Source organism: Microcaecilia unicolor, chromosome 3 (assembly GCF_901765095.1).
Source record: "Microcaecilia unicolor chromosome 3, aMicUni1.1, whole genome shotgun sequence".
Taxonomy (NCBI): domain Eukaryota; kingdom Metazoa; phylum Chordata; class Amphibia; order Gymnophiona; family Siphonopidae; genus Microcaecilia; species Microcaecilia unicolor.
In genome coordinates this window covers 408,263,759-408,287,790 of record NC_044033.1, presented here as the reverse complement: position 1 = coordinate 408,287,790, position 24,032 = coordinate 408,263,759, and the positions used below count along the sequence as shown (strand labels likewise).

Here is a 24,032-nt window from a genome sequence, read left to right as displayed (position 1 = left end):
TTTGACAGGGGGTCATGCCCACTTCTGGTCATGTCAGCCAATCAGAAGCGAGGATGCCCAAGCCATGCACAATTACCACCAAGCACCTCCCACTCCCCAGTCCACCCCCTTTGACGATGTCATCAGATATGTCATAGCTCTGCCTATGCCTCACCTCTTTTGTATAACTGCCCTAGCCCTGCCTTGCTTGTATGGCCTGCCCCAAACCCTCCACTTTTTTGCACAACCCTGCCCCAAACCCTACCTCTTTCGGTGACATCACAGGGAATTGTCATAGCCACACGCATTTTCCAAGAAGGTGGTGAGAACTAGACATATCACACCACTTCCTGTTTCACGCTACTCACCGCCATCTTGGATGGGGGTCATGTGACTGGAAGTATCATTAAACACCCATGTCACCACCCTCTACAGCCTTGGAGGAATGTGTGCAGCTTAACCTTTTTTTCTCAAAGGAAAGAAAATAAACATATTTTTTTCTATTAGCCTTCAGACTACTTGTTTCTTTTTTTATTTTTCTTTCTAAAGGATATTGTGCTGTTTCAATCACAGCTCTAATGATTTTAAGCCCTAAAGTGTGTTTGTCTTAAGCTGAATCGAGTTAGGTCCATCTGCTTTAAAGAACAACAGGCGCTTTACTGAATTACAGCTGTTTGACAGCATGCAACCCTCTGCCTTTCCCAATTCCCCAAGTCTCAATAGACACATGCTGTTTCACAGCTATCCTCTCTCAGGAGAGATATGTGCAGTGCAGGAAATCGGAACGATAAGTGAGGTGATTAAATTTGCAGATAACACAAAACTATTCAAAGTTGTCAAAACGCATGCAGCTTGTGAAAAATTGCAGGAGAACCTTAGGAAACTGGAAGACTGAGCATCCAAATGGCAGATGAAATTTAATGTAGACAAATGCAAAATGATGCACATTGGGAACAATAATCTGAATCATAGTTATCTGATGCTAGGGTCCACTTTAGGAGTCAGCCCTCAAGAAAAGGACCTAAGTGTCATTCTAGACAATACAATGAAATCTTCAGTGTGCAGCAGCAGCCAAAGAAGCAAACAGGATGCTAGGAATTATTAAGAGAGGGATGCAAAGTAAGACCAAAAATATTATAATGCCTCTTTATCACTCCATGGTGCAACTTCGAGTATTGCATTCAATTCAGGTCACCAAATCTCAAAAAAGATATTGTGGAATTAGAAACAATTCAAAGAAGAGTGACCAAAATGATAAGAGGGGATGGAACTATTCCCATATGAGGAAAGACTAAAGCGGTTAAGGCTCTTCAGCTTGGAAAAGAGACAGCTGACGGGGGGGGGGGGGGGGGGGGGGGTTATGATTGAGGTCTACAAAATCCTGAGTGGTGTGGAGTGGGTAGAAGTGAATCAATTTTTCACTCTTTCAAAAAGTACAAAGACTAGGAGTCACACAATGAAATTGCATGGAAATACGTTTAAAACAAATAGAAGGAAATATTTTTTTCACTCAAAGAATAGTTAAGCTCTGGAACTCATTGGTTGAGAATGTGGTAATGTTGGTTAGTGCATCTGGGTTTTTAAAAAGCTTTGGACAAGTTCCTGGAGGAAAAGTCCATTGTTATTGAGATAGACATAGGGGAAGCCAGTGCTTGCCCTGAGATTGTAGTATGGAAGGGTGCTACTAATTGGTTTGGCCACTGCTGGAAGAAGGATACTGGCCTAGATGGACCATTGGTCCGACCCAGTATAGCTATTCTTGTGTTCTTATGTAAAATTACATTTTACGGTTTAAAACAAAACTAATGGTTTTACAATTGATTCCCCTCTCCTCTCAACTTTCAACACAGAGATCAACAAACATACTGTTTTAAACTGTTCTTGTCTATGCAAGGTCAATCAGTCTGACAAGTGGCCATCCTCTCTCTCTCTTTCTCTACCTCCTTCAACCATTCTCCCTCCATTTTCTACAGGCAGGAGTGAAAGAAAAAAAAACAACAACTGTTTGTAGAGATCAGAGCATTGCAGTGTGCACAGCCACCCCTCCCTAATCTCCCTTTCAGTGTGTCCATGGGTCCATTTAGAAGAAGCTGGCCTCATGTTTTAAGACATAGAGAAAACCCCAGAGCCATACATTTTACACTGTTTTTTTTAATCAATATGGCAGAAGTCATACAAAACACTGGAGTTCCTTTAGTCAAGAAGACACTGCCCCCACACCACCCCTCTCTCTGTACCCTGGCAGTTCCTCTAGCAAAGAAGACTACCCCTGCAGACCCCGCTCTCTGCAGCCCATGCCAATAGAAAGGAAAAGTTGGAAAAACCCAAAGCTCATGTATATAGAGAGCTGCAACATTCAGCTATCCATACACCTCCTCCCCCACTCCCCTTACATAGCTACCCTACCCTATAGCATGAGGAATTTTAAAAAATGAAGCAGTGCTAATTTTGAAATCCACACTGCCCTATGAAGTCATGTACAAAAAAATTCTAAGCAGAATTTACTTCGATCCAGAGACAGTCAGGAGTTTACATTTTTGCTATGGCTACTGATGAGTTTGATGCAGGCCTGCACCATCCCTTCTCGTACATCATAGCAGGACCCTCCAACGGTGGTAAAAGTTTCTTTGTTAAAAAATTCTTAGAACATGCCAATCTTATGTTCAGCATGACACCTGATCAAATCATATGGTGTTACACCTGTTGGCAATTTATGCATGAAGAATTATCAAAATAGTACCCATTTATACACTTTAAGGATTCGCTGCCTGTGACATTTAACAACGACATATTGTTTCCCCCCTATAAAGTAAATCTGGTCATTGTCGATTTTATGGAGCCACTTGTAAAAATATTGAAATTGAAAAAGCCTTTACCAAATATACACTCCATTTGAAATCTAAGTATTATATACATATATATATATATTTTTCAGAACATTCTTTGTCAAAGGCAGAACAAGTTGCACTATCACCTTAAATACAAAACATACGTGTTGTTTAAAAATCCGAGCGATAAGCAGCAGATAGCTGTTCTCACCAGACAAATGTATCTAGGCAAGACATGTTTCTTTCTTGAGGCCTTGAAAGATGCTACCAGAAAACCGTATGACTATCTCATCATGTATTTGAATGCATTGATGCCAAAGGCTTACAGATTGAGGACAGACATCTTTACCCCAGCTTTGACGGTTGTCTACAATGAGTAAACAATGGGTGCCTATAAAAAGAACTGATGAACTGCTGCGTTTGCCACACACAATAATTGCACTTTCACAGGCAACAACATGTCTAGCCATCTGAAGAAGAACCTGAAGCTTTTAAAAATTTTACCTCAGGCTTCACTTCGGAACAGAAAGGCCATCCTTAACATCACTTCTGATGACTTAATAGCAGCTATAGCAGAAATAGCCCTAAATGTTCTGAAAGGTAATAAAGAGTCTTAGGGACAAAAGGATATTTCTTAAAACAAAGAAGAAGCTTGTGATGCAGTCTGGGAGTTTAATCAGACCCTTGCTAAGCTTTGCCTTGCCGTTGATCACGAGTCTTATTGGCAAAGCAGTATGCTGAAAAGATGTGCTTGGTCCCTAGCTAGCAGCTTGAACATTTAAGAGGTCATCCAGGATCCCATGAAAATATTAGAATGGATGCCGTTCAAAGGCTTGATGAAGAAATGAAAGGTATATTTCAAAGTTCCAGATTAAATTACTATGAAAAGGCCAAACATTATTCATGAGTGTTATTGTGCTACCTGTCATTTGCCAGACAGGGCAAAAGGGAAAAAGAAAAATTAAACCTGTATCTCCCAGAACAAAGTCATAAGCAGACAGAGGTGTTGCTAGATAATGATGGCCCACCTGGCCCTAGTCTTCAAGAAGTGTTAAAAGGAATTGGTGTGTGTTATAGGAAAAACACTGAAGTGTTGCTTGATAAGCTATCCAGGCACAGGGATGTAGCGACCTGGGATGCCTATGAGACTTTTCTGTACAAGGGGTACCCCATCAGTGGGTCTAATCTGCTCGACCTGGTTCGCAGGGCTATGCAGACACACTCTCTTTCCCAGGATGGGAAGAGGTCATGCGGTCCTTGGCAGAACTCAATATAGCCTCAACGGTAGTCGACAACATGAGAAACAGGCATTTCCTTGAACTTCTTCAAGAAAAGCCCATGGAGGTCACTGTGAAATTCACCGCCACTGTGAAAACTGAAGAAACTCCTCCCCATAAAAAAAGAAACCTGTGAAATACATTAGCCTCCCCTATAAGAACAATTTGCATTGAACAGACAACAGTGGTTAAATATGTAATATGTAAACAAACTCGGATCAGCACGATCATACCTAAACCTACATTACCCAAACTGCAAAAGGCTAAAATACAAAACAACTTATGCACCTAGCTTCTCCTACATAAGCGCACAACTATGGAGTGGACTCCCGTATGCAGTGAAAACAATACATGACCACCTAAACTTCAGGAAATTATTAAAAACCCACCTCTTCAAAAAAGCATATCCCACTGATCCAACAAACCCCCACACCCAGCAACACAACATAATCAATGATTGTACTGGACAATTTACTATCCTCCTTCCCCTCGACCCCTAACCTCTGATTCACTTCTACCTCTTTTGACCACAACACAATCTTGTATTTATTATCAACCGAAACGGCAAACGCCATTACAGAAAATGTGGGATATAAATGTAATAAATAAATAAAAATATGTACAGTTTTAATAAAAACACTATCTATACAGACACATGACGCCAGACCTGTGATTCCTTTTCAGAGTTTTATTTAGATGCTGTATGGCATTCTTTGTAGGAAACACATCTCTGTAAGTTACAAAACAGACCTTGAAAAGATCTACACACACAATGCTTTATTATTTTTCACAAACTGTAACACCATTTCAACATTTTTCAGAGGGTCCTCAGAATATAATTGTAAAATATTTTCAAAAGACAAGTCTTTACAGCAGTGGTGTAAGAAAAACATGCAGTGGTGACCACAGGTAAGTTGATAGAGGATGTTGCAACTGTCTATTCTGGTACACAATAATTTCACAGTGCTTCTGTAAAAAGTCCATAATACTGCTAGGAAACAATAAACTATCAGGGGGATGTCTGTAAGAATCATAAAACTCGCCAATGCCATTCTGACACGGATAGATGGCTAACCAATGCTTGCCAGGTAGGTCGTGTGGGTGCATATTTACCACTAACTCTAATGGTCTGTGCAGCAAGTGCAAACTGAGTAACCAATTGCTGGGTAAAATGTCTGAAAACAATTCTGTGGCGTACGAGTCCTCCTTCAACAAATGATAAATCTCTACGGTGTTCATTGTTTTACATGTAGTCAAACAGGTCGTTCCTTCACTGGTTAACTTCTATTACATTGTCAAATACCCTGTAAATGATCATGTTTATGGTACGGGGCAAAGCATTCGCAAAACGGATTTCTGCATGCATATTACCGGTTTTGATCAAGGAGTAGTGATCTGCACATTCCCGGTCAGGTGACAGATCAAAAGCCAGCAAAATGTAACATCTGTAAAACCCCGTACGATCATCAATGCGCTATCTTTCATGTGTTTACTGAATGCTTGTACGAACTGCATGTATTCTCTCATACAGTGACCACACAGGCCATGTTCAAATTCCAGTTGAAGAGGTTTTCCCGGCATTTGTTTGCCATCCACGTACAGAGCGGCAAAGTTGATACTGTAATGTTGAAAATTAAAGGGGGTTTTACTGTAGGACCTGCTGTAAGCATCATTGACCACAAACCCAAGGACGATGAGTTTGGGCTACTGTCCCAGAAAGAGGTTTTCCTGGTTGGTAATGCAAGCTTCAGTGGGTGTGCTAAACACCTTCAGCCCCACGCGATCAATGACATACTTGACACTGGACTTCAACAGTGCTTCAGCGTGACCCAACCTTACTCCCAGTGACACTTTTACTCTCTTTACGAACAATGATGCAGACAGGATCTGTACTTTGTAGTGTTTGTCAGTATCCCCATTCATTAAACAGAAGACATCTTTTTCTTGCCAGATTTGTCTTAACATCTTCCCTATTGATCACAAGTTTTTCTTGGAAAAACAGATCACTGTATAGATGACCCAATAATTCTACCTTCTGGCTAGCGGTTGTAAAGTCAGCCCTTTCATTGAAACCTAAATTGCGTCTGCCAGGGTCTGTCAACTCATGGCTCCTGGCTGAGTCTTTATAAAACAGATCGCTCGTAAACTGCGTTTTGAGGGGTTCTTTGCAGTAATTGAGAAGCAGTTCTATGAGGGCTCCATAAGGGTAGCAGTTGTTGCTCTGACTGATAAGTCTGTCTCCGATCGTGGTAACCATCTGGCTGAAGAGGGAGGCTATCAAATAATTTACTAGAGCCATTTTAGCCACCCCTGTGATGTCTGTTCCATCGTCTTTCACAGTCTTACAGGTCAGGTACAACATATTGCTCAAATCCAATGGGGTCAAGAGATTAACAGGGGTTGCTTATCATAGCAATTGGCGATGTCTTTGTTCATACTCTCTGTTAAAGCTTCCACGCTTGACTAATAAACTCTCTGTACTACAAATGTTTCATCCGGTAAGCCATACATCATCCAGATGTACAATTGGTCTTTTATAATGTCCCACATGTGTGGATACTGTATTCCCACCAAACCCCTTCCAAAGGACCTTGTTGATCCAGAGGTCTTTCTAAACGTACTGTAAAATTAGAACTGGTGTTTTGTGGAAATATTTCCACAGAGGCATTGCTAAGTACTATAATGTAGAACCCATTGTCCATGTTGGCTGTCATGTGCAGTCTTAGAAGTTCTTTACGTAACTTCTTTGCATGTTCTTTACGTAACTTGTATGTTTCTTGTCACGAACACAGAGAATAGTGAGCTCTTGGGCTGCTACCGGTGAATGGCAGCAGCAGGCGAACTACCCAAACAAGGACTGGAACTGGAAAACGGGACCAGACAGGCAGGACTGGAACAGACTAGAAGTGCAATAAGCACATAGGCAAATACAAAGACACAGCACTTAGCTAGGCAGTAACAGGGTACACAGGAGCAGAGCCTGGCTAGTCAGGAACAGAATACACAGGAGCAGAACTTGGCTAGGTAGTAACAAGGTATATACAAACAGAGCCACGTAAATCTAGAAAAAAAGACACTCAAACGGGCCGCAAGGCCGAACTGGCCCATGCACACCAGAGCCCTCTCATACAGGCTGCAAGGTTGAACTGGAATCCAAGCACAATGGCAGAAGGCAAAAGAGAAGGCACGTACACACAAGCAGAGGCCTAACAAGAAAAGAAAAAACACAAGAAGGCAGAACACACACAAGTAGCAAGGCTGCACTGGAACCCACACAAACACAAGGGCAGAAGGCAAGCCCAAGCTCACAAGCACCTAGCGAAATAAACAAGAAACAAGGCAGAAGTGCTACAAAGAACACTAACAAACAAACAAGAAACAAGTGTTGATCTAGCACACTAGCAAATAAACAAGGAACAAGGCAGAAGTGCTAAATAAGCACACAGGCAGACAAACAAGTAACAAGGCAGAAGTGCACAAGCACACTAGCAAATAAACAAGAAACAAGGCAGAAGTGCAAAAAGCAGACAGGCAGACAAGCAAAAAACAAGGCAGAAGTGCTAAACAGGCACACATGCAAACCCAAAGACCTTTGACGTTGCAAAGGCCCTGTTTGAATGTCCTCAAGTTCCTTATGAGAGCATTCATTGATGATGTCATTACTTCAGGAAAGAGGCATGAAACACACTGAACATCAGAGTGAGGCTTGAAACACAGAAGAAGTAATAGCAGAGGCCACAATGCAAGGAAAAAACAGTCTGGAGCCACCTCTGAGGCTGACCACCAGAAGACAAGGTGAGTCTGAAAATGGGGGCATGACCACAGTCATCATACTTCTTAAGTTAACACTGTTGGAGCAAAGCAATCCCTGTATAAAGCATTGTTCTGGAACTATTTTCATTTAAAAAAATAAAAGCCAGCAATCTTCATCAGCCTGATCTCCCTCTCCCCCTGCCTGAACAGACCCAAACATCCTCCCTCCCCCATTTCAGACAGGGTCCATAACTATTATGTAGGCCCTAGCTGAATATCAGCTGGGCCTGCATAAGCTCTGTTGCCCAACCCACCCATCAGTATCCCCCAGTATTCACTGCTGGTGCCCGGACATGGCTCGGCACTGAATATTGGGGGCTAATTTAGTAGGCGACGGTCAGCATTTTAAAAAACGCTGCTGACCTTCGTCGGTTGAATAGTGGGGGAACTGATTCTAGAATATCAGCGGTTGGGTGGGGACAGGCGATTTAAGGAAGCCAGAGATTCTCCAGCCCGCTTAAATCACTCTGAATATCAGTCTGATAGCGCACAAATGGCTCTTGCATTTAGATAATAGAATTAGGGGGTTAATTGCCTCAGGTACAAGCTCAGATTGTAAACCCTCCAGGGCAGAATGAGGCATTGGGGGTGTGAGTCCCATTACCTGCTATGTTTGTTTGCTAAGGCTCTCTTAGGTATTAACCGCATGAATGCTTCTTTTAGGATGCATGATTTCCTAGCTTTCTATTCCCATGTCCTGTCAGAATTGGCATCCTTTTTAATTTCTCCTAACTCTTGTGGGGTTTTTTTTTCATGTACACTGCTCTGTTCTGTTTTTCCCCTGAAGAGCAGTATATCAAGTTTAATAAACCATAACCATAACCATACTGTACCTGAATGTAATGGAACAGGTGTGAGACAAATATAAATCTGAAAAATGTCATTTCATAATTACAATGACATTCTGATATCACACTTTGATAAAATAATAATCAAATAACCTTAACAAAAGTGTTCTTTCTCCCTGTTAGAAACTATAGTCCACAAGAAATACGCTGTGGCCAAGGGTGTCAAACTCATTGTAATGTCTGGCCACAGTGGAGAACAATTTCAGCAAGAATACTGGAAGGGAAGAATGATCTGCATAATGTTCCATATTTATATTTGCATATTCAATTATGTAAAATTCTATTTTACTTTAAAAGTGTTAGAAAATGACTTTATATGTGTCCAGGTTGTTGGGGGGGGGGGGGAGGTGTGAGAAAAGGAATTTTAGTGATCTATGCTAGGTTAGAAACTATAAGATCTGGGCATGGAGAGAAAGGGGGAATTACAGAAATGATCTAAGGCAGGTGAGGCAGAGAGACAGATGAAGAAGGGAGAATGGAGGTAGAGTCGGAGGGGAGGAGAAAAGGATTAGGATGCAGAACAAGAAGGAGGGGAGGAGAAAGAGGGAATCCCAGGATCAAGGAAGGGGCCCAGCATCGAGGGAGATGATTCTCTCATACTCCACTGTGCCTCCAATCCCATCAGTCCTTCACTCCCCATCCTACCACACCTCTCATGATCCCTTCACTCTCTCCCTGCTGCTCCCTTCTAACTTTCTCACTCTCATGCTGCAGGTCCTCAGATTCCCCTCACTCTTGTGGGAATGATGGAAACCTGCTAAAGGACCAGTGAGTCCTTACGCAGACTTGTCTAATTATATGCACTCCACTCGGCATGCAGTAGGTGGTTTCTGCTAGGGGAAGGAATACAAAGATTCATAGACCCCTGTAAGAAATGTTTCAGCCTTAGGAGCAGATGGTTTCTGTTCTAGATCGCTGCAAGAGCTGGAGAATAGTACACCTATATACCAGCGTGTATGAGGACTTCACATGTTGCTAGGCATAGGCGCCCACTCCGTGGGTGCTGTGGGTGCTCGAGCACCCCCAATATTTCATCCACCGGAAGTTCGTTCACCCACCGGAAGTTCGTTCCCTCCTTCCCTCCGAGTTCCAGGCCCCCTCCCTCCGAATTTTAAAAGTCATCTATTTTACCTCGTTGGGGTTAGGGCGGCAGCAGCAGTAAAAAGCATGCAGGCTTGGCTCGGTGCTTAGTTGTTTTCCCTTCTCTCTATCTCAGCTCTGGTCCCGCCCTCATTTCCTGTTTCCGCAAGGGCAGGGCCAGAGCTGAGCGAGAAGGGAAAACAACTAAGCACCGAGCCTGCATGCTTTTTACCGCTGCTGCTGCCCTAACCCCAGCGAGGTTAAGACAGATGACTTTTAAAATTTGGAGGGAGGGGGCCTGGAACTCGAAGGAAGGGAGGGGGGACCCTGGAACTGGGAGGGAGGGGGACCCTGGAACTCAGAGGGAGGGAGGGACCCTGGAACTCAGAGGGAGGGACCCTGGAACTCAGAGGGAGGGACTCAGAGGGGGGGACCCTGGAACTCAGAGGGAGGGGGACCCTGGAACTCGGAGGGAGGGGAGACCCTGGAACTCGGAGGGAGGGGAGACCCTGGAACTCGGAGGGAGGGGGCCTGGAACTGGGAGGGAGGTGGAGGGGGGACGGGGACAGGGGGAGGGGGACAGTGGAGAGGGAGGGGGAGAGGGAGGGGGGAATGCACCTGTAAAAAAAAATCAGCACCCCCAATCATTTTGAAAAGTTGGCTCCTATGTTGCTAGGTATGCTTCTGAACAGAGCTCAACAAAGTCCTTGATCTATCCAGTTCAGGACCTTTAGGTAATTGTCATTTGGGAAACCAAAAACCCTGGAAACCAGGGTTCATATTCAAGTGGATAGATAGTGAAACACCAAAATTATTCCAGTGGTGGGGAGAGAGTAATATCCTCTAGGAAATATCAGACTGGGTAGGGAGTCAAAGGAGATTATCTTAGAGAAAGGGAAGGATTTTGTTGCTTAACTAGTACCTTCAGAGTTTTGTTTTTTTTAATTAAACTATTTGCCATCTAATCCAGAGAAGCAAAAGAACTATATCTGCTGTTGTTAATCATTATCTTTGCTTTGTTGGTTCAGGGGCCCTTTTACAAAGGAGCGTGTATCCAATGCATGTCAAATTGGCACTACTACCCAGCTACCGCATGCCCCGGGCAGTAATTTCATTTTTGGCAAGCACCCTAAATAAGTGGTAGAAAATATTTTCTATTTTCTACTGCGGGGGCCTTACCCAGCGATAATTGGCAGTTGGCAAGTGCTGCACGCTTACTGCCCGGTTAGTGTGTGAGACCTTACCGCTAAGTCAATGGGTGGCATTATGGTCTCAGGCCAAAAATGGACGCACGCTGGTTTTCATTTTGCCGCATGTCCATTTTCCGGCACATTAAAAAAATCCCTTTTTCAGGCGTGCTCAGGAAATGGACCAGCATGCGTCCAAAACATTCGCCTACACCTGCACAGGGCCCCTCAGTTATTAATATTACCTTGATTATTGTAATGTTCTTTACTTGGGCTAATCCTCTAAGCTTCGGAAAAAAATTCAACTGATTCAGAATACTTCAGCTAGATTAATTTTCATACTCAAAAAGTTTAGTAGTATATCGTCCTATATAGCTAAATCGCATTGGCTACTTAGCCATGAAAGGATCCTGTTCAAATCAGTCTGCTTGATGTTTCAGATTTTTATGGGGTTACTTCGGAATTATTGATAAATTTAATTGGTACCCCTCTGTTTAGATTTTGCTCTCGTTTATATAAAATCACTCTCTGGCCTCCTTTTTTTAAATGGTATATGTTCTGTTAAAATCACCAATACTATGTTTTCATTTTTGGCAGAGTCTTAATGGAATTCTCTTCCTCTTGCTATCAGGCCTGAGACAAGTTATTTCAGGTTTCACAAGAAACTTAATCATTCTTGTTTGATAGATAATGACTTTATGTTATGCTCTAGGTGAACTGTAATTTATTTTGACAGATTTATATGTAATGTCACTTATTATTTTGTAAACTGCAGTGGACCCTTTTTTGGGGATATAGTGGTTAATAAGAACCACATTGACACTGACATCTAGCTACCTCAAGAACAAGGATGTCATCTGGAACATCAACAGGGTGTGCTGTATTTTTGTTTGTGATATCAGCTGGAATTTAAAAGAGACTGTGTTCCCCTGCCAATGATCTCTGGAGATTATTCAACTAGATAGAATCTCAGAGTGCATTTCATGAACAAGAGTGAAACAGAACTACAAAGAATTTAACAGTAAAATTAAGTGAGTGGATTTTCTATAGCAGATTGAAGACTGCACGACAGAGGAAATTTGTTTGGCAAACATCAAATGGGAGTCTATCTGCATTCCCTCAATGGAAATTTGAAATCCTGGATTTTAGGCACTATCTGCCAGATTCTATATACCATGCCTAATCTTCTGCACCTACATCTAAGCGTATTCCATAACAATGTGCATAACTTAATTGGCTTAACAAGCCAATCAGAATTGTTAACAGCACTTAACAAGCAATAATGAGCACTAATTGACAATAATTTGAATTGACAAGCATAACTCGCTATGCGTATGCTGTAATGAACAGCACCTAAATTCTAAAGTGTGCAGTTCAAAAGCGGCGTGGTTATGGACAGGGAAATGGGGGTTTAATGGGTGTTCCCAAATTTATGCATGTTGTTATAGAATATGGCCCAGTCCACATTAGTGTAAATAGATGTGCATAATTTTAGGTGCTGGGAATATGATTATATTCTATACTAGTAGAAAAGGCCCGTTTCAGGCACAAATGAAACGGGCGCTAGCAAGGTTTTCCTCGGAGTGTGTATGTTTGAGAGAGTGTGTGTGACAGTGACTGTGTGTGTGAGAGAGAGAGAGAGAGAGAGAGAGAGAGAGTGAATTTGCGAGTATGTGTGTGTGTGACAGAGTGAGTGAGACTGTGTGCGAGTGTGTGTCTGTGAGAGAGAGTGTGTGTGCCTGGGGTCCCTCCCTCCCACCCAGTTCCAGTGTCCCCCCTTCCTCTGTGTTCCAGGGTCGTCCCCCCCCCCTCCCTCCCTCCGAGTTCCAGGGTCGTCCCCCCATTTTTTTTTTAGTTTTGGTATAGGTGCTGCATTCCCCCCCTCCTCCCCTCTCGTCCCCTCCTCCGAAGTCCAGACCCCGTCCCTCCCCCGTTCCAGACCCCCCCCCCCGCCGAGTTCCAGACCCCCCTCCCTCCCCCCAGTTCCAGACCCCTCCCTCCCGCTGTCCGAGTTCCAGACCCCACCTCCCTCCCTCCGATTTCCAGACCCCTCCCACCGATTTCCAGAACCCCCCCTCGGAGTTCCTGACCCCTGGACCCAACTGTCGTGACCCGCTCGAGCCCCCCTTCCTGCCGCCAAACCTCCCCCGCCGCCGTCGTGTACCTGTGCTAGCGGGGGACCCCAACCCCTGCCAGCTGAAGTCCTGTTCTTGGTCGTGCGGCGTGGACAAATGTGATCAAGATGGAATCAGTATGTGTTCGTGCGTCTGATGTCTGACACACACACACAAACAGATTCCAACTTGATCACGTCCAGTGATGTCAGCTGGGGCTTCGGAGCCCAGAGAAGAAAGTTATGGACACAGGCAGCCAGGCTCATAGAACGTTGGAGGTATTATTATATACCACGCCTAAATCTTATAGAATACACTTAGGCAAAGATTATTTCCATGCAGATTTTCCATGCCATATATAGAATCTCCCCCATGATTCTCTTTTACCAAACTGTGCTAGTAATTCGCATATGGCAATACCGATGCAGCCCATTCAAAGTGAATGGGCTTTGTCAGCATTGCCGCACCGGGAATCGTTAGTGCAGTTTAGTAAAAGAGGCCCATGGGAAAACCAAATAGCCTCAGATTATCTGGATTTAAGTTTATCATATGAGTGGCAAACCAAGCAGCAGCTGAATCTAGGCATGAATTAAGAATGCCAATGTCTAGAGAAGAGAAATCCACATTAAAATAACGTGGATGTTATCAGCATAGAAAAAAGCAGCAACTCTGAAACTCTATAAAAGAGAAAAAATGGAGCAGGAGACAATGTAGCCCTGCAGCACCCTACAGGGCACTGGGTGGGGGAGGGGAGAAATGTCCACCTGTCAGATAACATGACAAAACTTCCCTGTCATGAAAGACCTGAACCATATAAGAACACCATCTGTTATATCCAGCCCTTCCATTATCACCAATACTAATTGGTAGTCAGTAAGTAGATACAGGAGGACCACAACTGAAATATTGCCCATATCCCCAATCAAGCTAAGGGGATTCACCAGGGATATAAGGAGATCCCCATGCTGACCTCCCCCACCCGAACCCTGATTGACAAGGATGAAGAGCACTAGTCTGTTCTAAGAAAGCAAAGTTGATTGTGAACAGCATTCTCCACAACTTTGGAAATAAAAGGTAGATTCCATATCATCAAGCTGATCAATCCATAGACTGGTGGGTTGTGTCCATCTACCAGCAGGTGGAGATAGAGAGCAAACTTTTGCCTCCCTATATGTGGTCATGTGCTGCCGGAAACTCCTCAGTATGTTCTCTATCTCAGCAGGTGGTGGTCACACACAGCAGCAGCTCTGGCTAGGCCTCCAAGCCTAATTTTTAGGTTTTGTTGAGTGCCTGGGGTTGAGGGCTCTTTTGAGCAAGTGCAAACCTGGTGGTGCCAGGTCCCTCCTTTTCTCCCCCCTCCCGCTGGCTCCGTTAAAAAAAAAAAAAAAAAAAAAAAAAAATTTTGAACGTCCTTAAAGGCGTTTATTTCGACGTTTATTTAAGCGTCTATTGCAGCTACTCACTGGGACACCAGGTCGTTACAACTCGGAGCGGACAGCAGGTAATTTTTACCTTTTTATAGCGGGCAGGGGGTTCCCCGATTCTTCTCCTCGTGGCATATGGCGTCGGAGGGCGAGGGCGCAAAGGGTCGCTCCCCGGGTCGCTTGAGCGCTTCTAGAGGGGATGCGGGGGTTTTAAAGCCTGATTCGCCCTTGTTGGGTGACAGTTTCGTGACCGATGAATGTCCCGGTCCTTCCTCCGGCGTGGCGGTTTTTCCCGCCATAAACGCCCATCCCCCGCTCCTCGCCTCCGCCATCTTGGCCGGCCACGCGGCTCAGACGGCTTCTTCTTGGGCCGCCCTTGAGGTTGGAGACATTAATGCCATGAACGCCCTTAATTTGGGCGACGACACAGAAGCGGCTAAAGTTAAGAGCCGTTCTTCCCGCGCGGCTCCTTCGCGGAGTTTCGCGCCGGACGCCATTTTGGATGCGCAGCATGTCTCTCCCCCGCTATTGCGAGCGCCGGTTGAGGGTGCGTCTAGGGCTGTTGCCCAGGCTGCGGAAGTGCACAGTCTGGGGGGTTTCTCCCCCGAGTTTGTTTTGCTGCTGCATCAGGCCTTCCTCATGCACAACGCTGCCCCTGCTCCCTCGTCTGGTAAAGAGGTTGAGGTTCCCAGAGGTAAACGCCCTCGGGTTGATTCCCAGGCCTTGGAGGAATTTGTCTCCTCCGATGTAGATGAGGGCAGCGTGTCTGAGGTCTCCCAACGGTCCTTTGCGGATTCCTTGGAGGAGACGGATCCCCGCTCGGATGGAGCGGATGACCCCTCTGCAGCGCGGCTTTTTAGCCCAGAGGATTTGCCCAACCTGTTGTTACAGGCCATGGACACTTTGAAGATTTCCTCTCCGGAGGACGTCTCTCCCTCAGCCCCTGTTGGCTCTGCCATTATGCTGGGGACGAAGCGCCCGCCTAGAACCTTCCACGTGCATGATGCCATGCACACCTTAATTTCGGCTCAATGGGATGTCCCAGAAGCGAGCCTTAAAGTGGCTAGGGCTATGTCCCGCCTCTATCCTTTGACTGTGAGTGAACGTGAGGCCTATCTGTGGCCTACCGTGGATTCTTTAATCACTGCGGTGACTAAGAAAACGGCGTTGCCGGTGGAAGGTGGCACGGCCCTAAAGGACGCCCAAGACAGAAGATTGGAGGCGGCCTTAAGGTCGTCCTTTGAGGCGGCTGCTTTAAGTTTGCAGGCCTCAGTTTGCGGCTCCTGTGTGGCCAGGGCGTGCCTGACTATGGTGCAGCGGGCTTCCCCCTCGGATCATTCCTTGAGGGCTGATTGGCCGGCCCTGGAATCGGACTTAGCCTATTTGGCAGACTTGCTGTATGATGTCTTGAGGGCCTCAGCGAAAGGCATGGCTCAGACAATCTCTGCGCGGCGGTGGCTTTGGCTGAAACATTGGTCTGCTGACCACGCCTCTAAATCCCGCCTGGCTAGGTTGCCTTTTAAAGGCAAGCTGCTCTTTGGGGTCGAGCTGGACAAAATCGTGACCGATCTCGGCACGTCTAAGGGCAAGAAATTACCAGAGGTCAGGGCTCGGGCTAGTACTCGTCCCGGTACCTCCAGAGGACGGTTGCAGGAAGCCCGTCGGTACCGCCCGGGCAAGTCGGGTTCCTCTGCCCCCTCTTCCTTCAAGAGGAATTTCTCCCCCAAGCAGCATTCCTTTCGCAGAGACCGCCGTCCCGGAGGTGCTCCCTCCGGTCCTCCCCCAGGGTCTCGTACCCAATGACGGGGTCTTGGTCCACGCCCCAGTGCAGATTGGAGGACGGCTGTCCTCGTTTCTGGGCGAGTGGACCACAATAACTTCAGACGCGTGGGTGCTGGAAGTCATCAGAGACGGCTACAAACTAGAGTTCTGCCGACCCTTAAAAGACGGGTTTGTACTCTCTCCCTGCAAGTCTCCGGTCAAAGCTGTGGCAGTGCAGCAGACCTTGGACAATCTGATCCGCCTGGGCGCGGTCGTTCCGGTGCCAGAAAGTCAGCTTGGCAAGGGACGTTACTCCATTTACTTTGTGGTACCAAAGAAAGGAGGTTCTGTCCGGCCTATCCTCGACCTCAAAGGGGTCAATCGGGCCTTGAAAGTGCGGCACTTTCGCATGGAGACTCACCGCTCTGTTATAGCGGCAGTGAAGGCAGGAGAGTTCCTGGCATCCTTGGACATCAAGGAAGCGTACCTGCATATTCCCATCTGGCCTCCTCATCAACGCTTTCTGCGTTTTGCAGTCCTGGGACGACACTTCCAGTTCAGAGCCCTCCCTTTCGGGTTGGCTACTGCTCCGCGGACCTTTTCCAAAGTAATGGTGGTCATCGCGGCCTTCCTACGAAAGGAAGGGGTACAAGTCCATCCTTATCTGGACGACTGGTTGATCCGAGCCCCCTCTTATGCAGAGTGCGGCAAAGCTGTGGACCGGGTAGTTGCTCTTTTGAGCTCCCTGGGATGGATCATCAACTGGGAGAAGAGCCAGCTGCGCCCGACTCAGTCCCTGGAGTACCTGGGAGTTCGATTCGACACCCAAGTGGGCAGAGTGTTCCTGCCAGACAATCGGATTGTCAAACTTCAGGCTCAGGTGGACCAGTTCCTAGTAGCCTCTCCCCTTCGGGCTTGGGACTATGTGCAGCTGTTGGGCTCTATGACGGCCACGATGGAAGTTGTGCCCTGGGCCAGGGCTCATATGAGACTACTACTACTACTACTACTACTATTTAGCATTTCTATAGCGCTACAAGGCATACGCAGCGCTGTACAAACATAGAAGAAAGACAGTCCCTGCTCAAAGAGCTTACAATCTAAACTTCAACACTCTTTGCTGCAGCGCTGGACTCCGATGTCGGAGGATTATGCTGTGCGCCTTCCTTTGGACCCAGCAGTGCGCAAGGCGCTGAGCTGGTGGATGCAGACAGACAAGTTGTCTGCGGGAATGCCTCTGGTGACCCCAGAGTGGATTGTCGTCACGACGGACGCCTCGTTGTCGGGCTGGGGAGCCCACTGCTTGGGAAGGACAGCGCAGGGGCTCTGGTCTCCTGCAGAGGCAAAGTGGTCTATCAACCTCCTGGAACTCAGAGCCATTCGGTTGGCGCTTTTGGAGTTCATCCCGGTACTGGTGTTGAAGCCTGTACGGGTCCTGTCGGACAATGCCACGGCTGTGGCCTATGTCAACCGCCAGGGAGGTACCAAGAGCGCCCCTCTAGCCAAGGAGGCTATGAATCTTTGCCAGTGGGCGGAAGCGAACCTGGAGCAGCTTTCAGCGGCCCACATTGCCGGAGTCATGAATGTCAAGGCGGACTTTCTCAGTCGCCATACCTTGGAGCCCGGAGAGTGGCAGCTATCTGCTCAGGCGTTCTTGGACATCACGAAGCGCTGGGGCCAGCCGAGCCTAGATCTGATGGCGTCATCGGCCAATTGCCAAGTGCCGCGCTTTTTCAGCAGAGGACGGGACTTTCGATCCCTGGGAGTAGATGCTCTTCTCCAACAGTGGCCGACACAAGAGCTTCTCTATGTGTTCCCGCCCTGGCCCATATTGGGCAGGGTGCTAGACCGGGTGGCAAAGCATCCCGGCAGGGTAATCCTGGTGGGTCCGGATTGGCCCAGGCGTCCCTGGTATGCGGACTTGATCAGGCTCTCAGTCGACGATCCTCTGCGGCTGCCAGTGGAGCAGGGCCTGTTACATCAGGGTCCCGTGGTGATGGAGGATCCCTCCCCCTTTGGTCTTACGGCCTGGCTATTGAGCGGCAGCGTCTGAGGAAGAAGGGCTTCTCAGACAAGGTCATCGCCACTATGCTGAGAGCGAGGAAGCGCTCTACTTCTACTGCTTACGCCAGGGTTTGGCGTATCTTTGCAGCGTGGTGTGAAGCAGGCTCACTTTCTCCCTTCACTGCTCCAATTGCTTCAGTGTTGGCGTTCCTGCAAGAAGGTCTGGAGAAAGGCCTGTCGCTCAGTTCCCTTAAAGTCCAGGTAGCGGCTCTGGCTTGCTTCAGGGGCCGCCTGAAGGGTGCTTCCCTGGCTTCGCAGCCAGATGTGGTGCGCTTTCTCAAGGGAGTTAATCACCTGCGCCCTCCTCTGCACTCAGTGGTGCCTGCGTGGAATCTAAACCTGGTACTAAGAGCATTGCAGAAGCCGCCTTTTGAACCCTTGTCGAGGGCATCTCTGAAAGACCTGACGTTGAAAGCAGTCTTTTTGGTGGCTATCACTTCAGCCAGAAGAGTTTCCGAGCTCCAGGCGCTCTCATGTCGAGAGCCTTTTCTGCAGTTCACTGAGGCAGGAGTGACTATTCGCACAGTGCCTTCCTTCCTGCCCAAGATTGTTTCTCGCTTCCATGTGAATCAGCAGCTCTGTCTCCCTTCCTTTCGTAGGGAGGACTACCCAGAGGAGTACTCTGCTCTTAAATATCTGGATGTGAGACGAGTCATCATCAGATACTTGGAAGTGACCAATGATTTACGGAAATCGGATCATCTGTTTGTCCTGTTTGCAGGTCCTCGTAAGGGTCTGCAGGCTGCTAAGCCTACAGTGGCAAGATGGGTCAAGGAAGCCATTGCAGCGGCTTATGTGGCCGCGGGGAAGGTGCCGCCTATCCAGCTGAAGGCTCACTCCACGAGGGCTCAGGCGGCCTCGATGGCAGAGGCCGGATCCGTCTCCTTGGAAGAGATATGCAAGGCGGCAACTTGGGCTTCGGCTCATACATTCTCCAAGCATTACCGTTTGACTGTGGCTGCACGGGCGGAGGCCCGGTTTGGAGCTTCAGTGTTGAGGTCAGGGATTTCAATGTCCCGCCCTGGGTGAGTACTGCTTCGGTACATCCCACCAGTCTATGGATTGATCAGCTTGATGATATGGAAGGTAAAATTATGTATAATCATACCTGATAATTTTCTTTCCATTAATCATAGCTGATCAATCCATAGCCCCTCCCAGATATCTGTACTGTTTTTTATTCTGGTTGCATTTCAGGTTCAAGTTTAGTCTTCAGTTACTTCAGAAAGACTTCGTGTTCAAGTTTTTTCACTTGGATTCTTCAAGAGTTAAGACGAGTTTGTGTTACAGTGAGCTGCTGCATTCCTCTCCCCTCCGTTTTACGGGGCTGGATTGAGACTTAAAATTCTGCCGGCACTCCCTCCCGCTTCGTGCGGCTGTAGGGCAGCTTTGTACCCCTCCCGCTTCGGCGGTGTTAGGGTCAGTCAGCTCCTCCCGCGGTTGTGGTTGCAGGATAAGCCAGATCCCCCCGCATCGGCGGGGTGGTGTCCCTCCCCCGCTCCGCGGGGATGAGCTGGACGGATTCCCCTCCCCCACTTGTGTGGGGATGAGCTGGGTTAATTCCCCTCCCCCGTTTCGGCGGTGGTGAGCTGGGCAGAGTGTCCCTTCGTGGGTGTAATTCTCTAAGTGCTGAGTCCTGCGGATGGAGCTTTGATATCGACATACTGAGGAGTTTCCGGCAGCACATGACCACATATAGGGAGGCAAAAGTTTGCTCTCTATCTCCACCTGCTGGTAGATGGACACAACCCACCAGTCTATGGATTGATCAGCTATGATTAATGGAAAGAAAATTATCAGGTATGATTATACATAATTTTACCTTCAAGGTCACCCTGTAGTTGTCCAGCACAGAAGAATCAAGGTTGCACTTCTTCAAGAAGGGACAAATAAGGGCAATCTTCCAAAAGGATGGGAACAGACCTTCAGAGATGTTCTTATTTACCATTGATTGAATACAAGGGAGTAGCCCCAAAAATGGGTCTTTCACCAGGTTGATAGAAAAAAGAGCAACATCTGGAAAGCAGTGTAGCATGAGAAATAAGATTTTGGATCCAGAGGCTCTGCTGGAAGAGGCTGACTTGGATTCAGTGGTGGTAAGGGAGACAGACATGGTTCATAAAGAACCATAATTGGGATAAATCAGATATAGTTATGCCAGGCTAGAATCTGTTCAGGAAGGACAGGACAAGGACAAAGGGAGGAGTGGCATTATATGTCTGAAATAATATTAAAGTGACAGAACTGTAAGGCTTACGGGGTAAGAAAGAGGCTCTGTGAGTTAATCTGGAAACAGGGAATAGAAATTCTATTTAAATTGTTGTATTATACAGGCCTCCTTCAGTGGCAGAAGTGGACAGAGATTTAATTGAAGACATTCAAAATATAAATATGAAAAGAGAAGTACTACTAATAGGTGATTTTAATATGTCAGATGTTGATTAGAACACCCCTTAAGCGGGGTAATCAAGAAGTAGGGAGATCCTGGATTCTCTACAGGGATTACTGTTCCAGCAATTGGTAATGGAACCCATGCGGGATGGGCCATACTGGACTTAGGAGTAAATTCTATAAACTGCGCCAAAAATTAGGCACCAATCAAAATCAGCACTCAGTGTTATTCTACGAAGGGCACTCCAAGATGAGCACTCATTATAGAATAGCGTTCAGCGCCAAATTCCACACTCAACTTTGGGTGTGAGGACTTAAGCCAGCTGACACATGGTGTAAATCCTGGCACGCAAGTTAGGCATAGATCCCCCTATTCTGTAACACTGCACACATCTTTTGTGAACGTCCATGTCCCACCCATGCTCCTTGCATGGCCATGCCCCCTCTTGAGTTGCACATGATTCAATTTAGGGGCCCATTGTCACAGAATAGCACACAGCCAGATCGGCATCTAAATCATAATTAGTGCCAATTAAGTGCTTGTTAACTCTAATAATTACATTATTGGAGCCCATTAACTAATTATTTTGGGCACCCATATTTAGGCACTCTTTATAGAATCCTGGAGCTAGTGCTTGTTTACAAATGGGGAGTGCATTTCTGATGTTATAGCGTGATCATCTGGCATCCAATGATCATCAGATGATGTGGTTCAATATTATGACAAGTGTGGAGCGGGTTCATTCAAAAGTGAAGGCTCTAGACATCAAAAAAGTGAGGAAATGGGGGAATACCTCAAGGGGTTAGCTGGATGGGAACATTTGGAAGAAACAGAAAAGCAGTGGACAAAATTGAAAGGAGCTATTTTAAGGGCAACAAACCTTTTTGTAAGGAAAGTAAATAAAAGTAAAGGAAAAAGAAGGCTGCTTTGCTTCTTAAAAGTAGTAGTTGAAAAGGTAAGGAAAAAGTGGTTAGCCTTCATAAACTATAAGAAATAGCAGAAAGAGGAAGACAGATGACAATATCTGGAAAAGCTAAGAAAAGCTGATAAAGTAGTCAGGACAGCAAAGAGGAAAATGGAAAAAAAACATAGCCAATATGGCAAAATGCAGGGACAAGACATTTTTTTAATATGTTAGTGATAGGAGGAAGTACAAAAGTGGAATTGTGAGACTCAACGGTGAAGAGAAGGATACAGCAGAATTGCTCAATAAATATTTCTGTTCTGTGTTCATAGATGAAGGGCCAGGAGTAAGATCACAGAAGACAAACACAAATAGAAATAGAAGTGCCAGGCAGACTTGTACAATGCTTCTCTAGAATCAGGAGTGGTCCCAGAGGACTAGAGAATGGCAAATGTGATTCCTCTACACAAAAGTGGAAGTAAGGAGAAGGATTGGAACTACAGTGCGGTTTGTCTGATTTCTGTGGTAAATAAATTAATGCAAATACTTTTAAAACAGAGAATGGTGAGGTCTGTAGAATTCAATGGCTTGCAGAACCAAAGGTAGCATGTTTTTATTAGAGGTAAGTTTTGTCAGGCAAATCTGATGAATTTCTTTGACTGGATGTCCAGAGAAGTGGCTCAAGGGAGAGCAATGGATATGGTGAACTTAAATTTTAGGAAAGCCTTTGACACAGTTCCACATAGTTGACTTATAAATAAACTGAGTGCCCTCAGTATGGGCCCTAAAGTGACTGACTGGGTTAGGAACTGGTTGAGTGGAAGGTGACAAATGATAGTGGTAAATGGAGCTCACTCTGAGGAAAGAGATGTTATACGTGGTGTGTCACAAGGTTTGGTTCTTGGGACAGTTCTTTTTTACATTTTTGTAAGAGATATTGAGGAAGAGCTGTCTGGTAAGGTTTGTCTCTTTACGGAGGATACAAAAATTTGCAATGGGGAAATACCTCTGATGGTGAAGGTAACATGAGGAGGGACCTAGCAAAGCTTGAAGAATGGTCCAGAATTGGCAGCTAAGATTTAATGCAAAAAAATGCAGAGTCATGCACTAGGGCTACAAAACCCAGAGGAAGCAGTCCAGTTTAGGGAGTGAAGTACTTCTGTGTACAGACAAGGACTTGGGTATGTGATTATCTTCAGGTTGCCAAACAGTGACAAAATCTAAAAGGATGATTGGGTGCATAGGGAAAGGAACATTGGCCAGTACAAAAAAGAGGTGATCATGCTGTCATGTAAGTCTCTAGTGATACTTAATTTAGAGTACTGTGTACAATTCTAAACACTGCACCTTCAAAAAGAATAGTAGGTCAACTAAAATGGTTAGTGATCTTCATTATAAAATATACAGGGACAAACTTAAAGATATCAATATGTATGCTTTGGATTAAAGGCAAGAAGAGTTGGGGGGGGGGGGGTACAATAGAGATATTTAAATATCTGCATGGCATAAATGCACAGAAGGAGAATCTCTTTCAATTAAAAGGAGGTTCTGGAATGATGGGGCATAGGGTGAAGGTGAAAGAGGATAGACTCAGGAGCAATCTGAGAAAATACTTCTTCACAGAAAAGGTGGTGAATAGGTGGAATGGCCTCCCGGTGGAGATGAAAACTGTATCTGAATAAAACATCCTCACTTCACCCCAGCATTATACAAATAATGACAAAGTGGTCTCTGTTCCTCAAAATCAAGTGCCTATAAAATGCAACCTGTGTCTTGTCATTTTTGCTACTCCAGAGTAACACGGCTATAGAAATCCCTTTGAATACTGGGTCCTTTGAGGTTAATTTTATAACAGGGCACCTAGGTTGACCAAGATGGAAGGCGCCATATAAATGTAAATTAAGATATTTAAAATATTTCTTCACTCAATGTGTAATTAAACTCTGGAATTCGTTGCCAGAAAATGTGATAAAAGCAGTTAGCTTAGCAGGGTTTAAAAATAGTTTGGATGCTTTCATAAAAGAAAAGCCCATAAGCCATTATTAAGATGGACTTGGGAAAATCCACTGCTTATTTCTAGGATAAGCAGCATAAAATCTGTTTTACTGTTCCGAGATCTTGTGACCTGGGTTGACCACTGATGGAAACAGGATACTGGGCTTGATGGACTTTCAGTCTGTCCCAGTATGTCAATGCTTATATTCTTATATTTTATAATCTAAGCACATACTCATGCTCTGTCTAGACCGAACCCCTAGTAATGCCTACAGTGAAAGTGTGTACTTTTATGACTGTTGCAATGTTATAAGACAACTCAATCTGAATTGAAGAAAAATATTTAAAAATCATATGAAATTCTTC

At 45.7% G+C, this 24,032-nt stretch overlaps 1 protein-coding gene across 2 annotated transcripts in view; it reads right to left on the bottom strand.

Annotated features, from left to right (window-relative positions):
* ANKRD66 (ankyrin repeat domain 66) overlaps positions 1–24,032 on the bottom strand; it is a 61,251-nt gene that overhangs the window by 8,940 nt on the left and 28,279 nt on the right. The gene's annotated exons all lie outside the window — the stretch shown is intronic.